The sequence below is a fragment of the Homarus americanus genome, unplaced genomic scaffold (assembly GCF_018991925.1).
Source record: "Homarus americanus isolate GMGI-L3 unplaced genomic scaffold, GMGI_Hamer_2.0 scaffold24922, whole genome shotgun sequence".
In the NCBI taxonomy this organism is placed as follows: domain Eukaryota; kingdom Metazoa; phylum Arthropoda; class Malacostraca; order Decapoda; family Nephropidae; genus Homarus; species Homarus americanus.
This window is the reverse complement of record NW_024722610.1, coordinates 4,747,911-4,765,381: the sequence shown is the minus strand read 5'-3', so window position 1 is coordinate 4,765,381 and position 17,471 is coordinate 4,747,911. Positions and strand designations below refer to the sequence as shown.

Below are 17,471 nucleotides of genomic sequence, written 5' to 3'. Positions count from 1 at the left end.
TGGCTGTAACACTTGTGATAATAATGTAGTGAGGCCATGATGTGTGAGATAACAAGTAACAAAGTCAGAAGATAACAAGTAACAAGATCAAGAGATAACAAGTGCTGTAACAAAATCAGAAGCTATCAAGTAACAAGAGATCTGAAGCAACAACTGTATGACGTGTGTAGTGACGTAGGTGTAATGCCAGAGGGTAACACACACAAGCCCGGGCCAACTTATATAAGAAAGCCGTAAGAAGGTGAAACGCTCAGTGTGTGGTGATCAGTCAGGCAGGTTGCATCTACGTTCACTCAACAGGTAAGTCGGACATCTTGTACTCTTTAAAATATTAATCTCACTGTGAGGTTAGACATTCACAATGCTAATTAATCTGTTGTATTTAATTGTATGTGTGTGAATAATATGTTGGTGTATGTATGTGTGTTCCTTTTCAGCAGAAAACTACGTATGTATTTGCGTTTGTATGCATAAGTGTGTGTATAAGTGTGTGTGTGTGTGTGTGTGTGTTGTTACGCCGTCTCTTAATTTACTTAAATATCCAGGTTCTAGGCGTAACCACCATTTTTTTGGTCCGGTAAACACAGCTGTGAGCGCTAGCTCCCAAATTTTGGATGTTTCCGAGCCTATTACATTATCTGAAGGATATATAGACTTACCTACTTGTGTATAAGGACCTGAGGATAAGATAAGTATCGTCAAGCAACTTTGGTGTTGGGAACTTACTGTTTACCTTACGAAAATAACTGCTCGGGGTCCCATCACTCCTGGCTGGGTGTTGTGGGATGTCAACATTGCCCCATGGAAAGTGAATTATCGCTTAAGAACTCTACATGGAAGAGTAAAGAAAAGATAGTATTGGACGAAGTTCTTGAAGACCTTGAGTTGAGTAGTGATGAGTCTAATATGAGTGATGAAGCACAAGGGAAGTTCGAAAGTGAGAAAATACAGCTACAACAAGAGGTAGTGAAAAGAAAGAAAGTTCTAAAAGGATGAGGGAGACAAACTGGCATGAGGACAGTGAAAGCAAAGAAGTGAGAGAGGAGAAGAGACAAAAACATCTAGGACAAAAAACGTGTGTGGGTGGTAATAATAATGGAAATAACAGAAAGGAGATAGTGGAGAATGGATCAAGAACAGAGCAAAGTATGGAATGTGAAGGAAGCAGACAAGAACACACACAAGGTAAAGTTGGTCGTGTCAGGAAGAGATTAATTTTTCCACAGTCATGCCCGATGACCTTCCTTGAAAAATTAAAATGGGCAGTACAACTAGGACGGGAGCATCGCAGCTTTGAGCCTCTTTTGAAAGAAGGCACACACAAGCCTTATCTTACAGTGGGGACCATGGAGGCTGTGGAATTGTTGACAACTGTTGGGTACAAGGGATTACTGATGGTTTTGCCAGAGGAGAGCGACATACTACTTACAAAGGTTATAATCTTCAGGTACCCTGTAATACTAGATCCAGAATACTTATTGGATGACGAAAGATTTGTTTGGGTCAAGAGGCATTTAATAAGGGGAGAAGAGAGAAGCCAGGTTATTGCTCTAATGAGAGGAAAGGTTCCAGAGAAAGTGTTCATCACAGGAGCAGGGTATAGGAAGGTGGCACTATATGTGGAGGGACCAATAATGTGTCTCAAGTGTTGCAGATGGGGACATAAGGCCTGGAGCTGTCAACTGGACCCACGTTGTAGATTCTGTGGGAAGAGGCACGAATCTAGCAACTGTAAGGACAAGATCAAAGCAGGAGAGAAAGTGAAGCCTTGTTGTTGTAATTGTGGTAAAACTCACAATGCTAGTTCAATTGCATGCGAGATGAGGCCACGTATGAGAAGTGACCAACAAAGGAATTATTCAGAGAACACTGAGGAAGTACGCTGTGGTCTGACAGTGACAAGACAGCAGGAGAACACACAGACAGTGATTCCTGAGAATGCCTGGCATGAAGATTCAAGAAGGATAAGGACTGCGCTTGCGGCCGGAAGCGTTGTTGATGCCAGGAACAAACAGAGTAATAAACAAGTAGCAAGTGAGAGTAGTGGTGCAGCCCTCCAGGTTAGTGATAAAACTGTGCAAGAAATTCTGGGAGAAGAGGTGCGTAAGATGTTTCAGCTTTTGCAAAAGTTAGGTCAGAAAATAGAAGTGATAGAGAAAAGACTTGATACAGTGATAAATAAAGAAAGGGAAAACAAAGCTGTGAATAATGTAGAATTAGAAAGGGAAAGAGGAAAGTGAAGAGCTCAAGCCTTTGAAAAATTCAGTGCTTAAAATAAGTATTAAAGGGAAGGAGAGGAAAATAAAGGATTGTGTAGTGCAGGGAGCAACAACTGAAAGTTTTAAAAAGGTGTTGGTAAAGTGTAAAGATGCTGATAAAGAAAAACTTTTGAGGAAATGGGAATCTGTGCAGGAGGATTGGGCCTTCTTAAAGAATCTGATTGGAAAGGATATAAAATGTGTAAATATTAATCATGGATCTAGCTAGCCTTAAGATAATGTCCTGGAATGTTAATGGTCTACGAAATAGAGTGACAGATGTACATTACTTTACCCTTAAAAATAATATTGACATAATTACCCTTCAAGAGACTGGGGACAGGAAAGGCGACCTGCTTAAACTGTCTGGATATAAGGGATTTCATCTCTATTCGGGTGAAGGTATAAGAGGGGTCTCAACATACATTAAGAATTCCATACCAGCAGAACTAGTTGGAAGCCCGAGTAGAGTACAAGGAATAGAAAGTGTCTGTATAAAGTTATATTTGAAGGAAGGAGAATTGAACATAGCAAATTTGTATATTTCTGGAGGCTGTTTTGACCTCAACTTCTTACCAGATTGCATGTTTTTGGACTCAACTTTGGCTGTAGGAGATTTTAATGCTCGACATCCAAGACTCGAAACAATGGGTAGAATTAATAGTAATGGTATAAAATTTTGGCAATTTTTACAAGATCACCCAGATGCTTACTTGTTAGGAAATAAGGAAGTGACTCATATTAAAGGAGGAAGGTTAGACTATGCTTGCATGATAAGCAGTCATGGAGTCCAGGGAGAATGTGAGATAATAAGGGAGCTAGTCAGTGACCATTTTGTTGTATATGTTCAATTACCATTTGGGAAGAGACAGGTGAGATATAGGAGGAAGAGATTGAAACTAAACAAGGATGACACTCAAGTGTTTACTCAAAATATAGAGAAATGGTACAGAAATTATACACCAGTCTGTATGGATAGCTTTTATAATGACTTAGTTGGGGAGATAGAAAGATATTTAACTAAGTCAACACAGAAAAAAGATAAATGATAAGACACATGGGGCTAGGAAACACTGCTATACCAATGACAAAATGTTGAAGGGATGGACACAAATGTTAAGGGCAGCACATAAAGATTGGGTAAAGAATGGTAGAAGAGAAGAAGATCAGGGAAATCTTCATGGATATAGCCAAAATATGTGGGCAGGCTAGGAAGGAGGCAAGGGAGAAATATTGGCAAGATTTTGCACAGCACATTGGGGAGAGTAAAAATCTCAAAGAAATATGGCAGGATATTAACAAAATTAGAGGAAAAAGGAGTAATTTTATTAGCCATCCTCATCCAGAGGAAGAAGCTAATAAACTGGTTGACAAATGGGCTAAAGCTGCTAGTGTTGCCTCCCTGCCTAACAGGACAATAGAAGCATTAGATGAGTGGCAAAATGAAAGAAAAAGATTTATTTCATCAGCTCTAAATATTTGTGATGTAACATGTGTAGGTATTACTAAAGATGAGTTATTAAATGCTGTTAAAAAAGGAAAATCTACAGCACCAGGCGAAGATGGTGTGACATATGAAATTTTGAACTGCTTAGTTGGTATGGAAAATAGTCCATTATTAGATTTATTCAACATGAGCTATGCAGAGGGTAGATTACCAACAGAATGAAAGAAAGCGATAGTTATTCCTGTCCCTAAGGCAACTGGTGGATACAGGCCAGTGTCTTTAACATCTTGTTTTTCCAAGATGATGGAGAGAGTATTAGTAAATAGGCTTGTATATATTGTGGGAGAAAATCTATCTTGTAATTTATTTGGTTTTTTGGAAGGGAAATGTACTTTAGACTGTGTTATAAAATGTTTATCAAATGATGCAGACAGATGTAGAGTTTTTGTGGATTTTCAAGGAGCATTTGATAAAGCTCACAGTGAAGTAGTTATGAATGAGCTGGCTGCTCTAGGGGTATCAGGAAAGTTGTTACACTGGATAGGTGACGACTTGCATGGAAGGAGAATCTGTGTATGGTATCAGGGATGTTTGTCTGAGGAAAGAGCACTTGAACTAGGCACTCCCCAAGGGGGAGTATTGAGTCCAATGTTATTTAATGTGTTAATGAACAAGATAGCCTCACACAAATATCCCAAAGGAGTTGTAACCATCATTTATGCAGATGACATCTTATTTCAAGGAAACTCTGTAAAAAATTTGCAGATTGCATTAAATAATTTTAGTGTTCTTTCTCAAAAGATGGGCTTAGTTATCAATGAAGAAAAAAACCAAGTGTGAATGTAAAGGAAGAGGAACTGAATCCGTTTTTCTAAATGGAAAAATTGTTGAGAAAGTGTCAAAGTATAAATATTTAGGAATGTATATTGGCTTTACTAGTGAAAGTAAAGAGGCAGAAATATATCATGTCCTCACTCAATGTAGAGCAAGATTACAGCCCTTGAAGGCTCTAGCATGTTGTGGTAAAGGTGCTGGGGTACCCATACTGAGAATGATGTATATTTCTACCATCAGATCACTTATAGACTATGCAGCACCTGTCCTCTCTTGTACTGGTGAAGGAAGGCTACGGAAGCTTGAGATCATGCAAAATGAAGCAATGAGAATAATTCTAGGGTGTCAAAAGAATGCAATGATTGAGATAATGAAAATGGAACTAGGGTTACAGGGCATTTCACAGAGGGTCAGTGAAATTAATACAGTTGCAGCAGTTCGATTAATGAGAGGGAACAGTGGGGGTAAATTTGTACAAGATATAAATGATGGTTTAAAAGATAAAAGGACCTTCTGCAGGCAAGGCAAGAGAGGATACATGAATGGATTAATAAATATTATTAAAAAATGTAATCTGGCAGACTGGTGTACAGCTGTTCAGAAGAGTTGTAAGAATCCACCCTGGGAAGAACGAGAAGTAGAGTTAGACATAGTGCCTCTCACAATGAAGAAATCATTACATGAACCAGGACAGTTAAGGGCTTTATATGGGAATAAGATTAGTAATTTGCCTAAAATAAACACATTGCATGTATATTGTGACGGTTCAGTTATGTCAAGTGGCAGGGCAGGGTGTGGGATCCTTATAAGACAGTACACAGAACAAGGAAATGATGACATCAAAATTGGACTTCGGTTGAGCAGTTTTATATCATCAACACAAGCTGAATTATATGCAATGTTAGTAGGATTGGAAAATGTTGTAAATATGTATAAAGATGCATATTTTTTTGTTGATAGTAGGGCAGGTTTGGATTCTTTGAACAGTGGGAGTCCAGTCTTTGAACACATTATTGGTTCATGTAGAAAATTAGTAAATACAATAAGGAAAAATGGCCATAATGTTCAATTTGTATGGGTCCCTTCACATGTAGGCATTGGTCTTAATGAAGCAGTAGATATAATAGCAAAAAGAGCCACGGAAATGGCCGAGATCGACATAATATGTACTAAAACCTTGAAACAATTAAGGAGCAAATTACGGAAAATACAATCAATAGAAGATAATTTCAAAAGGAATGAAATATACGAGAAAAGTGAAACAATGAAAGATTACCATCATGTTCTCATGAACACAAAATTTACATATGGGAAAGATAGGAGTAGGTGGAAAGATTCAGTGTATATGAGGTTAAGATTAGGATATAAATATTATTGGGAACTTGGAGCTGAGAGAAGTGAACAGGATAAAGAATGTAGAGTTTGTAGAACATCCAGATCCCATACCCTGCCACATTATATACTGGAATGCCCATTGCTTTATGTATATAGAAATGCCCATATAAATAATGTCCCCAAGCAAATAGAGTGGATGTTTAAAAATAGGAAAATTGATGAAATATTAAAGAAATATAGAAATTTTGCATCTAGAATATAACTATGTACTATAACTGATTATATGAAACATTAGGGATTTATGTGAGTCCTGAGAGGGACATTCCTGGACTGGGGTGGGGATGACTTATGTCACTTCATCCCATTGAGATGTATTAATGTTTTTTGTATCTCAATAAACGTATCAATCAATCAATCTAAGCAAATACTGAGAAAATAGAGACATAATAGGTACTCACATAGATATATATACCACATTGGTGGCGACAAGGAATATTTAAAATAAATTAGGTATAAGAAACAGGCGACGAGTGTCACTCAAAGGATGTAGACACAACGACAAAGGGACTGAACTAACTCCATCGTTGGTGGGTCCTATATAGAATCGGTTCCCGCCACGCGACCCGCCGGTGGGTCGTTTAACAATGCAGATGGTCGTTAGAGAACAAGAATACTTGTTACAATACTAAATAAAAAGAAATAAGATGGGCTTGAACAAATAATGACAGTTAAAACCTTAACAGCACAGGGTAAAGGCGACTAGAATATATAATAGTAAATTTAACACATCATTACAGGAATATATGGAACAACATGGGGCATATTTATATATATATAAAAAAATACGACACGGTCGTAACAATTAATATTAACAATGATTTTTGACCGCGAACACCAGCGGTTTAATATGCACACCATACTCATCCTGTGAACGGTAGTGCAGAAAAAAGGTGATTGAACAGAGGTAACAGGTGTGTTTATCGGGCCCTAGTTGTTAAGTATTATGGCATTCAGTGTTAGGTATTCACAGTACGGTGGTTCCAGTGGTACATATAAGTTATTACTATAGACGTGACATGCTGGTGGAGACAGTACTAGTGGTGGAGACAGTACCAGTGGTGGTGACAGTGGTGGTAGTGGTGGTGACAGCGGTGGTAGTGGTGGTGACAGTGGTGACAATGGTGGTAGTGGTGGTGGTGACAGTACTAGTGGTGGTAACAGTACTAGAGGTGGTGACAGTACTAGTGGTGGTGACAGTGGTGGTAGTCTTGGTGGCAGTCATAGTGTTGGTGACACTGGTAGTGTTGGTGAGAGTGGTAGTGGTTGAGACGGTGGTGGTGGTGGTGGTGGTAGTGACAGTGGTGGTGGTGGTGGTGGTGACCGCGGTGGTGGTGGTGACAGTGGTGGAGACAGTGGTAGTGGTGGAGAGAGTGGTAGGCGTGGTAACAGTGGTAGGCGTGTTGACAGTGGTAGGCGTGTTGACAGTGGTAGTGACAGTGGTAGTGGTGGTGACAGTGGTAGTAACAGTACTAGTGGTGGTGACAGTGGTGGTAGTGACAGTGGTGGTGACAGTGGTAGGCGTGTTGACAGTGGTAGAGCGTGTTGGCAATTAAAGTAGTGACAGTGGTAGTGGTGGTGACAGTGGTAGTAACGGTACTAGTGGTGGTGACGGTGTTGGTGACGGTGGCTGGTAGTGGTGGTAGTGACGGTGGTGGTGAGTGGTGGTGACAGTGTTGGAGACAGTGGTAGTGGTGGAGAGCAGTGGTGGAGGCAGTGGTAGTGGTGGAGGCAGTGGTAGAGGCAGTGGTAAAGACTGTGGTAGTGTGGAAGACTGTGCTGGAGACAGTAGTAGTGGTGGTGACAGTGGTAGTAGTGGTGATGGAGACAGTGGTAGTAGTGGTGGAGACAGTGGTAGTAGTGGTGGAGACAGTGGTAGTAGTGGTGGAGACAGTGGTAGTAGTGGTGGAGACAGTGGTAGTAGTGGTAGTGTTGGTGACGGTGGTAGTTGTAATGAGTGATTGTCAGACCAAACCTTACAGCCCAGAATTATGCCGCATATAACAGCAAGAGCACTGCAGACCTCGTGGTACCACCACATTCCGGGTTGACACACCTCAGGTCGACCCAAGGGACTTGACCTCGCCCGCTAATGACGTGAGCCGAGTGACCTACAACCGCACCTAGCCAAGACACCTGGCCAGGACCACACCTGCACACAGCTATCTAGATCAAACCAGTTTAGTGTTAATTGTTAGAGGTCAGAAGCCGGCTGGGCCGACCCCATATAAAGGCCCTGCAGTCCCGTCCACGCATCTTTTCTGGTCATACTGATTCTCATTCTGGTTGCTGTCATCTCTCTCCCGTTCGGGTCGTCACTCGGTTCACTAAGCAGAGTCACGCACGTCCCCTCCCCAGGTCGGGAGGGAGACCTCCCGACCAGACCACGGCATCGCCAGCTAAGCAGACTCTCCCATAGGAGGCAGCCCAGCCAGCACTCACAGGGCCTACGTCAGGGTACACGTGAGTCTTGTCAGAAAGTCCTAGGGTGAGTTACCTACTGTGGGAAGTGTATTCATTCAGGTGTGTCCGAGAGTCAGTGTCAAGTAACGTAAAGCATAATGTGTTAGTACCCCGATATAATAGTGATATTAATGTGTCCATGTCATTGAGTGAAGTAATAAATAGTTGTATCAAGAAGTGTTTAGCAAGTTGTCCCTTTAAGAAGTGATATACGTGTATTGACATACGAGATAAGACAAGCGTAGTGACGCTGTGCAAATAACATCCAGGCCACGCTACCAAGTTTCCTATCTTTACATTCCTACTCTCTATACTTCCTATATATATCTTCCTCCTCTTCTCTGTTTGTTACGTATCATTACACAGTAGTGGTGGTGGCAGTGGTGGCAGTGTTGGTGGCAGTGGTGGTGGTGACAGTGGTGGTGGTAGTGGTGACAGTGGTGGTAGAGGCAGTGGTGGTGGTGGCAGCGGTGGCGGTGGCAGTGGTGGCAGTTGTGACAGTGGTGGTGGCAGTGGTGACAGTGGTGGTGGTGGCAGTGGTGGTGGCAGTGGTGGTGACAGTGGTGGTGGCAGTGGTGACAGTGGTGGTGGTGGTGGTGACAGTGGTGGTGACAGTGGCAGTGATGGTGACAGTGGTAGTGGTGGTGACAGTGGTAGTGGTGGTAATAGTGGCAGTGGTTATAGTGTTGGTGACATGGTGAGTGACAGTGTTAGTGGTGGTGACAGTGCTAGTGGGTGGAGACAGTGGTAATGGTGGAGACAGTGGTAGTGGTGGAGACAGTGGTAGTGGTGGAGACAGTGGTAGTGGTGGAGACAGTGGTAGTAACGGTTCTAGTGGTGGTGGTGACAGTGGTAGTGGTGGAGGCAGTGGTAGTGGTGGAGGCACTTTTAGTGGTCGTGACAGTGGTGGTAGTGTTGGTGACAATGGTAGTGGTGGTGACAGTGGTTGAGAGAGTGGTAGTGGTGGAGAGAAGTGGTAGTGGTGGAGACTGTGGTGGTGCTGGTAGAGACAGTGGTAGTGGTGGTAGAGACAGTGGTAGTGGTGGTAGAGACATGGTAGAGACAGTGGTGATGGTAACAGTGGTGGTGGTGACAGTGGTGGTAGATGGTGGCAGTGGTGGTAGATGGTGGTGACTGGTGGTGGTGGTGGTGACAGTGGTGGTGGTGGTGGTGGTGGTGGTGACAGTGACTAGTGTTGGTGACGGTGGTGGTAGTGCTGGTGACGGTGGTGGTAGTGTTGGTGACAGCGGTAGTGTTGGTGACAGCGGTGGTAGAGTTGGGTGACAGGTGGTAGAGTTGGTGACAGCGGTGGTAGTGTTGGTGACAGCGGTGGTAGTGTTGGTGACAGCGGTGGTAGTGTTGGTGACAGCGTGGTGGTAAGCGACAGCGGTAGCATGTTGGTGACAGCGGTGGTAGTGTTGGTGACAGCGGTGAGTGTTGGTGACAGCGGTGGTAGTGTTGGTGACAGCGGTAGTGTTGGTGACAGTGGTGGTAGTGTTGTGAGACAGTGGTGTGGTAGGTGTTGGCACAGTGGTGGTAGTGTTGGGACAGTGGTAGTGTTGGCATGGTAGTGTTGGTGACAGTGGTAGTGTTGGTGACATGGTGTAGTGGTGGTACGAGTGGTGGTAACGGTGGTAGTGGTGGCAATGGTGGTGGTGACGGTGGTGGTGACAGTACTAGTGGAGACAGTTCTAGGAGGTGGACAGTTCTCAGTGGTGGAGACAGTTCTAGTGGTGGAGACAGTTCTATGGTGGAGACAGTTCTAGTGGTGGAGACAGTCTGGTGGTGAGACGGTCTAGTGGTGGAGACATCCCAGTGGTGACAGTTCCAGAGGTGGAGACAGTTCCAGAGGGGAGACAGTTCTAGAGGGAGACAGTTCCCAGAGGTGGAGACAGTTCTAGAGGTGGAGACAGCCCAGAGGTGGAGACAGTCCAGAGGGAGACAGGCTCCAGAGGTGGAGACAGTTCTAGAGGTGGGAGACAGCTCTAGAGGTGGAGACAGTTCTAGAGGTGGAGACAGTTCCTAGAGGTGGAGACAGTTCTAGAGGGGAGACAGTCTGAGGTGGAGACAGTTCAGGAGGTGGAGACAGTTTCTAGAGGTGGAGACAGTTCCCAGAGGTGGGAGACAGTTCAGAGGTGGAGACAGTTCTAGAGGTGGAGACAGTTCTAGAGGTGGAGACAGTCCCAGAGGTGGAGACAGTTCAGAGGTGGAGACAGTTCTAGAGGTGGAGACAGTTCTAGAGGTGGAGACAGTTCTAGAGGTGGAGACAGTTCTAGAGGTGGAGACAGTTCTAGAGGTGGGAGACAGTTCTAGAGGTGGAGACAGTTCTAGAGGTGGAGACAGTTCTAGAGGTGGAGACAGTTCTAGAGGTGGAGACAGTTCTAGAGGTGGGAGACAGTTCTAGAGGTGGAGACAGTTCTAGAGGGAGACAGTTCTAGAGGTGGAGACAGTTCCTAGAGGTGGAGACAGTTCTAGGAGGTGGAGACAGTTCTAGAGGTGGAGACAGTTCTAGAGGTGGAGACAGTTCTAGAGGTGGAGACACCTAGAGGTGGAGACAGTTCTAGAGGTGGAGACAGTTCTAGTGGTGGAGACAGTTCTAGTGGTGGAGACAGTTCAGTGGTGGAGACAGTACTAGTGTGGAGACAGTACTAGTGGTGGAGACAGTTGTAGTGGCGGTGACGACCTGGTGGTAGTGGTGGTGACAGTGGTGGTAGTGGTGGTGACAGGTACTGGTGTGACAGTGGTAGTAGTGGTGGTGACTGGTTTTAGTGGTGATGACGGTGGTTTACTGGTGGTGACGGTGGTGGTGACGGTGGTGGTGGTGGTGACGGTGGTGACAGTGGTGGTGGTGGTGACGTGGCACAGTGGAGGTGGTGGTGACATGGAGGTGGTGGTGACAGGGAGATGGTGGTGACAGTGGTGGTGATGGTGACAGTGGTGGTGACAGTGGTGGTGACAGTACTAGTGGTGTTGACAGTACTAGTGGTGGTGACAGTACGAGTGGTGGTGATAGTACTAGTGGTGGTGACAGTACGAGTGGTGGTGACAGCAACGAGTGGTGGTGTACAGTACGAGTGGTGGTGTCAGTACGAGTGGTGGTGACAGTAATGAGTGGTGGTGACAGTACGAGTGGTGGTGACAGTAATGAGTGGTGGTGACTGTAATGAGACAAAATTTCACATGAAGAGGTAAGTTAGAGTTTATAGTAGTAGAGTATTATAGCAAGAGGAAATGGTAGCGTGTCTCGAGGGTGTGATGTCAACACTGTATATTAACACAGGCACAGTACAAGTGTAGTATATAAAACAATGCGTGTTACAGCTATTTTACTAGTTCAATAGGGGATAATAGGGTCTGCAACAATAATGATGATAGACTATGGTATTCTCGCATAACCCAACCTCACAGCTAGAATGGGCACTTCACTAAGTCGATCGTTGGGGAGGTACGGGATCACTGCACTTCTACAGTCTACACAGCCAGCACCTTACTGTTACACGTGGAGTTGACAGCACTTTGTCGATGGACCCGGCTGAGACTCTGTCCACCTTAATGGCGGTCTTCTCGAGCGACCTCGGGGACTCAGAAGGGCCCTTCCTGGTTACAGACACTTTCTCGTGAGAGAGCCCAGCCCTATATATTGGTCGAGCCGGGGTGACCTTACCGAACTGGGTGTGTCTTGACCGGGTTGTCGGGTCAACAGGAGCTGGCTAATTAGCGGGTCCTTGAATTACTCAGGTCATGACGCCGGGTAGAGCTGAACGAGTGGTGGAGAATTCTGGTTCCCTGTGTCAGGTCTGGGCGGTTGTGTGCAGGTGCCGCCCTGCCCAGGTGTTCTGGTTAGGTGCGGTTTGTAGGTCACCCGGCTACCCAAGTCATTAGCGGACGAGGTCAAGTCCCTAGGTCGACCTGAGGTGTGTCAACTGGGATGGTGGTGCCACGAGGTCTGTAGTTTGCTGTTACATGACATATCCAGGCTGTAAGCTTTGTCTGACAAACAATCATTACATGACAGTACGAGAGGTGGTGACAGTACGAGAGGTGAGTAGCACTTGTGGTGGTGACAGTACTTGTGGTGGTGCTGGTGACAGTACTAGTGGGGGTGGTGGTGGTGAAAGTACCAGTGGTGGTGTGGTGGTGGTGGTGACAGTACTAGTGGTGGTGACAGTGGTAGTGGTGGTGACAGTGGTAGTGGTGGTGACCGTGGTAGTGGTGGTGACAGTGGTAGTGACAGTAGTGGTAGTGGTGGTGACTGACAGTGGTGGTAGTGGTGGTGACAGTGGTGGTAGTGGTGGTGACAGTATGGCAGTGGTTGTAGTGTGACAGTGGTATTGACAGTGAGTGGTGGAGACAGTGGTAGTGGTGGAGACAGTGGTAGTGGTGGAGACAGTGGTGGTGGGTGAGTGGCGGTAGTGGTGGAGACAGTGGTAGTGGTGGGACAGTGGTGAGTGGTGGAAACAGTGGTAGTGGTGGAGACAGTGGTAGTGGTGGAGACAGTGGTAGTGTGGAGACAGTGGTAGTAACAGTGCTAGTGGTGTGCAGTGGCAGTGGTGGAGCAGTGTGAGTAGTGGTGGGCTGTTTAGTGGTCGTGACAGTGGTGGTAATGTTGACAATGGTAGTGGTGGTGACAGTGGTTGAGAGTGGTAGTGGTGGAAGAGTGGTAGTGGTGGAGACAGTGGTGGTGGTGGTGGAGACAGTGGTGGTGGTGGTAGAGACAGTGGTGAGTGGTGGTAGAGACAGTGGTGGTGGTGGTAGGACGGTGGTAGTGGTGGTGGGACAGTGGGTGAAGTGGTGGGATAGTGGTGGTGGTGGTGACAGTGGTGGTAGTGGTGGTGAGGTGACAGTGGTGGTGGTGACAGTACTAGTGGTGGGGACAGTGGTGGTAGTGTTGGTGACGGCGGTGGTAGTGTTGGTGAATGGCGGTGGTAGTGTTGGTGACGGCGGTGGTAGTGTTGGTGACGGCGGTGGTAGTGTTGGTGATGACAGCGGTGGTAGTGTTGGTGACGGCGGTGGTAGTGTTGGTGACAGCGGTGGTAGTGTTGGTGACGGCAGGGTGTGGTAGTGTTGGTGACGGCGGTGGTGAGTGTTGGTGACGGCGGTGGTAGTGTTGGTGACGGCGGTGGTAGTGTTGGTGACGGCGGTGGTAGTGTTGGTGACAGTGGTGGTAGTGGTGGTGACGGCGGTGGTAGTGGTGGAGACGGCGGTGGTGGTAGTGGCGGTGACGGCAGTGGTAGTGGCGGTGACGGCGGTGGTAGTGGTGGTGACGGCGGTGGTAGTGGCGGTGACGGCGGTGGTAGTGGCGGTGACGGCGGCGGTGGTAGTGGCAGTGACGGCGGTGGTGAGTGGCGGTGACGGCGGTGGTGAGTGGCGGTGACGGCGGTGGTGGTGGCAGTGACGGCGGTGGTAGTGGCGGTGACGGCGGTGGTAGTGGCGGTGACGGCGGTGAAGGTAGTGGCGGTGACGGCGGTGGTAGTGGCGGTGACGGCGGTGGTGGTGGCGGTGACGGCGGTGGTGGTGGCGGTGACGGCGGTGGTAGTGGTGACGGCGGTGGTAGTGGCGGTGACGGCGGTGGTGGCGGTGACGGCGGTGGTAGTGGCGGTGACGGTGGTGGTAGTGGCGGTGACGGTGGTGGTAGTGGCGGTGACGGTGGTGGTGAGTGGCGGTGACGGTGGTGGTGGTGGCGGTGACGGTGGTGGTGGTGGCGGTGACACGGTGGTGGTAGTGGTGGTGACGGTGGTGGTAGTGTGGTGGTGACGGTGGTGGTGGTGGGTGGTGACGGTGGTGGTAGTGGTGGTGACGGTGGTGGTGTGGTGGTGACGGTGGTGGTGGTGTGGTGACGGTGGTGGTGACGGTGGTGGCGACGGTGGTGGTGGTGGTGGTGGACGGTGGTGGTGGTGGTGGTGGTGGTGGCGGTGGTGACGGTGGTGGTGACGTGATGGTGGTGGTGACAGTACTAGTGGTGGTGACAGTACTAGTGGTGGTGACAGTACTAGTGGTGGTGACAGAAAATGCGGCAGCAATGAAGAGAAGACTGACACTGTGGCAGAAGAGGGCCCTTGATGATCTCCTATGTGAAGTGTCGCGATCCCACTACCCTTTATACTTGGGGAGTGAAACCTACCCCAAGTTATTAACAAATAAAGGAACAAATAGGGAACATGGCAATAATTATCCTCACCAAAAACCTACTCAACTAAATGTACTTGAATAAGTAAGAACAGTTGAAATAAGTGAATCACAAAAGGGAAGATAATTAATTAATTCAATTTATGTTCTAAAGGGAGTAATGACTAGCAAACATGAATTTAAGGGAATAAGTAATTGTATAATAAAATAAGAGTGATGCCGGAAGGGCGAAAATACACCGTTAAGGAGTTAGACCAAACAAATATTACTTAACATTACTATATTACACAGACATGCGAAATATATATATACAACAATCACTACAAAATGATTATCTCCTACCAAACAGGAGATTCCTTACCACCAGGATCCCTTCCTAGGCCTAACTAAACGTGTCTCTAATACCTGATACCCCTAGGGCATTGCAGAAGTCTGTACAAGGCACTAGACAAGGGTCAAGGCTAGAGAACGAATGGACACGTCTAACCTATGCCACGGTTTTTCGCTACTGCGGAGTGTGGGGCACGCCGAGGAGCGCGTCTCATCTCACGTGATCCAGGACATTTGCTGGATATTTTATATAATTAATTAATACTCTCTTGATTTGAACTTAACAGAGTAAGACAATGATGCATATTAATAACATACATAAATATACAATTAACCTAAGTAACTAAGAACAATAATAATATAATAAGTACAATTAACAATTTATTAATAGCTTGTATGAAATGTAGGCGTGAACATATGCCTCACGCTATGCGAGTTCCCAAGCGCTCAGGCACGTGACAGAAGCAAGAACACTGCAGGAGAGACTAAAATCTGCAGAAGACGGAAAGCAAAACACAGATGATGCTGCAAGGAAGTTTGGAAACAAAATGCGTATGGGAAAAGTGTCTTTGGCGGTAAGATCTCTCACATAGGAATCCACCGGTGGGGTCCTGCCAATAAAGAGAGAAACATTAAAACAACTGAAAGAAAAACATCCCTCTGCAAGTGATGACGAAGGCATCAGGTTTCAGGGTGACTATATCCCACCAAATGCTGTCCTGTTCGAGAAAATAACAGGAGGGATGGTGTGGAAAAAGGCACTGAAGACTCAGGGAGGTGCCGGCCCTTCAGGTCTGGATGCAAACGGATGGAGAGTCATCATCAGCACTAACAAGTTTGGCCCCGCAGCAAGTGATCTGTGCTTGGCCATTGCCGTCCTTGCAAGAAAGCTGGCATCCTCATGCTGACATCACCTTCATGCTCTGACGGCCTGCCGCTTCATTCCCCTGGATAAGAATCCAGGATGTACGCCAATAGGAGTGGGGGAAGTGCTGAGGCGAATCATCGGAAAATGCATAATGGAGGTGGTAAAGGACGATGTCAGGGCAGCAGCAGGGAACCTGCAAGTTTGTGCCGGCCAACAAGCTGGAGGGGAAGCTGCCATTCACGCCATGAGAACGATATTTGAGCAACGTGATTGTGAGGCCGTTCTCCTGGTCGACGCTTCACACGCATTCAACATACTTAACCGCAAGGCCGCACTGCACAACATCAAGATCAAGTGTCCAAGCTTTTTAATGTACGTTGAAAACTCCTATAGGAATCCATCAGACCTTTATATAGTAAACAACAAGGCCCTAAGAGGTGATACCATCTTACAGTCAACCGAGGGAACAACACAGGGGGACCCTGTTGCAATGTATGCAATAGGCCTATCAGTGCTCCAACAAGAAATAAAATTTGAAACTACGGGTCAAACAAGTGGCGTATGCTGACGACCTTACAGGAGCTGAAAAAGTGGAGGGCATCAAAAAGTGGTGGGACTTGGTAACATCGCGAGGTCTACAAATAGGGTACCACCCAAACGCCAGCAAGTCCTTCCTCATCGTGAATGGGCAAAGGAGGTTTTTGGCAGAAGTGAGGTCAAAATAACTAAGGACGGCCAAAGACATCTAGGTGCAGTAATTGGCATTACGGACTTCAAGACCGAGTACGTAGCGGGAAAGGTGAATGAGTGGGTTAGTGAAATCCAAGCTCTGTCTGAGATTGCTAACAGAGCCACATGCGGCTTTTGCTGCATTCACCCATGGAGTCAAGCATCGTTGGAACTACCTGATGCGTACTATCCCTGATATCGGACCCCTCCTCCACCCTCTGGAAGAAGCAATCAGTGTCAAGTTCATTCCCAAATTAGTGACACACTCTCACTTAACCCCAGCAGAAAGAGCACTTCTTGCACTTCCATCAAGACTGGGAGGGATGGGACTAACCAATCCAGAGGAGATTGCAGCCACCGAACATCAAAATTCACTTAAGCTCACGGCAGCCCTCACGGACCACATAATAGCCCAGAACGCAACAGGAGAAGTCGATACCAGTGAAGTAAACGAGATTCGTAGGTCCATTACGACAGATCGACAGCACTGCCAAAATGATAAGTTGCAGCACCTGTTGCTGCAGGTTCCAGAAAATTTGAAAAAGAAAAGTAGCTATAGCACAGGAGGTGGGCGCCTCGAACTGGTTAACTACGTTACCGATAAGGGCAAATGGTTTCAATCTTAAACTAGAATTTACAGATGCCATTGCTCTAAGGTACGGTCGGCCAGTAGAAGGTTTGCCCTCCCAAAGCGTGTGTGGGTCTTCCTATGACAGCGATCACGCCATGGTGTGCAAGAAAGGGGGCTTCATATGCATGAGGCATGACGAAGTAAGGGACCTTACAGCAAATATGTTGAAGGAAATCTGCCGGGATGTCATGGTAGAACCGACCCTCCTTCCATTGGATGGCGAGATCTTCCAACATAGGACTTCAAACACATCTAACGAAGACCGTGTTGACGTCAGTGCTCGAGGATTCTGGACGCGGGGACAGCGAGCTTTCTTCGACATCAGGATTTTTGATCCCATGGCCGCATGTCACCGTAACCTAGCTCTCGATGCTGCACATAGGAGGAACGAGA

The 17,471-nt window shown here is 46.5% G+C and overlaps 1 protein-coding gene across 2 annotated transcripts in view; it reads left to right on the top strand.

Moving 5' to 3' along the window:
- The first annotated feature begins 231 nt into the window (after positions 1-231).
- Positions 232-17,471, top strand: part of LOC121862916 (solute carrier family 22 member 6-A-like) — a 94,163-nt gene continuing 76,923 nt past the window's right edge. For both annotated transcript variants that reach the window (XM_042361331.1, XM_042361329.1), the window contains exon 1: positions 232-300. The gene's annotated coding sequence lies outside the window, so the exon portion shown is untranslated. The remainder of the gene's footprint in view (positions 301-17,471) is intronic.